The sequence below is a fragment of the Triticum aestivum genome, chromosome 4D (genome assembly GCF_018294505.1).
Source record: "Triticum aestivum cultivar Chinese Spring chromosome 4D, IWGSC CS RefSeq v2.1, whole genome shotgun sequence".
In the NCBI taxonomy this organism is placed as follows: domain Eukaryota; kingdom Viridiplantae; phylum Streptophyta; class Magnoliopsida; order Poales; family Poaceae; genus Triticum; species Triticum aestivum.
In genome coordinates this window covers 273,149,336-273,153,345 of record NC_057805.1, presented here as the reverse complement: position 1 = coordinate 273,153,345, position 4,010 = coordinate 273,149,336, and positions in this window count along the sequence as shown.

The window sequence follows — 4,010 nt, the reverse complement described above, 5'->3', positions numbered from 1 at the left end:
GTGGGGACTCCTTCTTGGTGAAGGAGAGAGGGCGCCATGACGAAGGTGAGGTGGGAGTCACCCAGTTTGGAAGGAGACGGTTCCAGTGAGAAATTCGTCCTATAACACCATGTCATGGGTTTTTTGTGTTAGACCCGCGTGTTGGGGATAACATGATGGGTAATCCAGAAAACCATATGGTCTGCATTTGGGGGAGCCAAGACTATTCAGACAGTTGAATTTTGGGGTGATTGGATGTTCGGGCGTATGAGGAAGAAATGAACTTCAACTTAGAGACGACCTTTATAATTTTTTATTTATTTATATGCACTGTAGCCTATAGCAATGCACTGGCATCCTACTAGTAGTTTGTTAGTTTTTCACTTCCATGGTTTCCACCCCTCCGAATAATACATGTCCCCTTCCATCGATTGCTCTTCGAACCACGTGATTATCTCCGTTATTTTTTTTCAAACCAAACCCCAGCTCCAAGTTTATGGTGATAGAAATCATGTAGTTGCACGTACATAATCTCAATCACATCATATATCTCCTTACATTTGCCTATGGATTCCGTTCCTATCTCAACCCAATCAAATTTCCCACGTTCAAACACTAGAATAAAGTTGCCCCGTTGCAATACACGTGTATTGGGCTAGTTACATATTAACAGTCCACATCACTCCCTGACGGCCAGCAAGTGTCCATTCAGCTATCCCATCGAGACGATCTTTCCACCAGCAGTTATGTCATTGGAGCGTTCTGGTCAAACGTTCTGTCATTCTACTCTTCCCACAAACCCCACCAGATAGTCATTAAGATGGAGGAGAAGTGCTTCCTCGGTCAAGAGGTATGTTCAGCAAAGTACTGCTCCAGCATTGCCCGTATTTGAATTTCGTCAGGCATCGTTGCCACAGTTGGTCAATAAAGCTTCAACATCCCCAAAAATGAAGGGCGGAATCATGACTAGAGTGCCATAGGGAGGAACTTGGTGGCTGTCCATCTCTGCTGGGCTAGGTTGTCGGTCATCAGTCATTTTACTCGAATAGCCAATCATATGAAATTGGCATTTAGGTGGGATATGAATACTCTAGATAATAACAACAACAACAAGAAAACCGTTTATTCTCAAACAAACATAGGTGAATCAGAGTTAGAATCCGCAACGTCTTGGAAACAACTCATGGTTCTAACACGTGGATAGATAACTTTCACACTCTTATCAATGGCTAGTTCTTTGGTGGCATTCTAGTCCTTCAGATCTTTGTTTACGGACTCTTATAATGTCAAGCTTGGAATATCCCGAACTTTCTTGACATCATCGTCACAGTTTAATCCATTCGCTATGCATTGGCATTTTTGGAGGCCTGTGATGTATATGCCCAAACCACCTCAAATGAGGTTGGAAAACCTTCTTTTGAATCAGTGCTATCCCAACTCTATCATGTATATCATCATTTCAGACCCGATCCTTTCTTGTGTGGCAACATATTCATATCAACACATGCATCAGCTACACCTAACGGTTGGACATGTACCCTTTCAGTTGGCCAACATTCAACGCCATAGAACATTATAGGTCTAACTGTCGTCATATAGGACCTGCTTTTGACTTTATGGCACTCTCTGTCATAAAGGATGCGCGAATCTTGGCCCCACTTCATCCATCTAATTATTATTTGATGACTCACATCTTCATCGATATGACCATCCTTCCGCGGCACAGGCACGAAATATCCAAACGTGTCCTCCTGTGGTACCACCTACCCATCAAGGCTAGTCTCTTCCACCTCGTGCCTAGTAGTATTGAAATTGCACCTCATGTCCTCAGTTTTAGTTCTAATAAGCCTAAACCTTTTGATTCCAAAGTCTGTGTTCACAACTCTAACTTTCTATTAACCCTCGTTTAACTTTCATCAATTAGCAACAAATCATCCTTAAAGAATACCATGGAATATCTCCTTTTATATCCCTTGAGAACAATGATGTGTAATACACCAGGGGTGGCATCTCCAAAGCGAGGCCCGCAACAAACCTGCCCCGAGACCTAGGAGGCCCAACAAGGAGCTTGGGACATGAAGGAGCTTGAAGGATCAGATAGACATCTAGAGACCATCTCCCACCCATGTCTATGTGATGGCGTCCAGATTGGATCTATCTCCTGTAGAATCCTCTGGGAGCTCACTAACAATGCAACTCTTTGGGAGATTAATAGGACGGGGGCAGGTACACTTGGTCCAACAAGCAGCTTGATCCGGTTTGCTCTGTGCTTGATCGTGTGCTTGTTTTCCCTGAATGGGATTGTCTCTTTCCTCGCTCTTCTCTCGTGGTTGATGCCCATATTGGGAGTGACCATTATCCCCTTCTCCTAGATTCTGGGGATTCTATTGCATGGTTTGAGCATAGATTTCACTTCGACTCTTCTTGGCTGCTCCATGATGGTCTTGCGGAGCTGATCTTGGGTAAAATCTCCCACTTACTCTCTATGGCTCATTGTTCCTTTGGCCCTCTTGATTATTGGCGCTTCTACTCAGAAAAAATAGGAAGTTCCTAAAAGGTTGGGGTGCCAACCTTGCTGTCTAGGCACGCAGGGACAAGGCTGCCCCGTGTTACCAAATTAAGGCCCTTGGCTAATTCGGTGGATCTATAGGCTTCTGTTTGGGCCTAACACTATGCGGTTGAGGTGTCCTTGACGGAGCTTCACAAACAGGCGGAGACTTACTGGCGACAATGTGTCCGTCTCTCTTGGATTCTTAACGGTGACACCACTACTGTGTACCTTTTTGCTATTGCAAACATGAGGCATCGACGTTATTCTATCTTGCGTCTAGTCAATTACAGAGAGGTTATGGCTAACCCGATCATTATTTTGAAGCACATTTGCTCCTTCTTTTCCTCCATCATTACTTAGCAACCACCCTCGGGCCTCTTAATCCCTCCTCATCTCTGGGCTGCTGCCAGCAGGGTTTCCCCTAATGAAAATGCTGAGCTTATGGTTCCCTTGTCTATGTCTGAAATAGATGATGTAGTTGCTTCCTCTAAATCTAACTCTACGCCTGGTTCTGGATTTTCCATTCTGTTCTTTAAAATGTTCTGGCCGGTTCTGAAGTTTCTGGTTTAAGCCATTGTCCATGGTTTTTGTCTAGGTTCTGTTGACATCTCCAATCAAAATTATGCTATCATCTCACTGATTCCACTACAAACTTTGCTCTATTTTGTGACGCTTCACTTGTGTCATGTACAAGCCGTTATTACCATGGAAAATACACTGGCGACATTTTCCGATCGCCGCGCCCATCGTCACTGAAGCGCCATCATAGAAAATCAAATTTTGACGGTACCACTTTTTTCGCCATGCAAGTTGGCATATTAGGTGATGGATCAAAAAGTGTCACCAGTGATCGTGTTCGGTGATGCCCCAGAATGTCACCTATGGTGGCCCAATATGTTGCCTAAAATCTTTTTGGCGACCCCCGTCACTTGTGATCAGTCCGGAGGGGTTGACATGTCAAAGATTCAGATAGGTGGGTGCAGCAGTTGCGGAGGTGGCTTCTGTTGGAAATATGCCCTAGAGGCAATAATAAATGGTTATTATTATATTTCTTTGTTCATGGTAATTGTCTATTATTCATGCTATAATTGTATTGTCCGGAAATCGTAATACATGTGTGAATACATAGACCACAACGTGTCCCTAGTAAGCCTCTAGTTGACTAGCTCGTTGATCAACAGATAGTCATGGTTTCCTGACTATGGACATTGGATGTCATTGATAACGGGATCACATCATTAGGAGAATGATGTGATGGACAAGACCCAATCCTAAGCATAGCATAAAAGATCGTGTAGTTTCGTTTGCTAGAGCTTTTCCAATGTCAAGTATCTTTTCCTTAGACCATGAGATCGTGCAACTCCCGGATACCGTAGGAGTGCTTTGGGTGTGCCAAACGTCACAACGTAACTGGGTGACTATAAATGTGCACTACGGGTATCTCCGAAAGTGTCTGTTGGGTTGGCACGGATCGAGACTG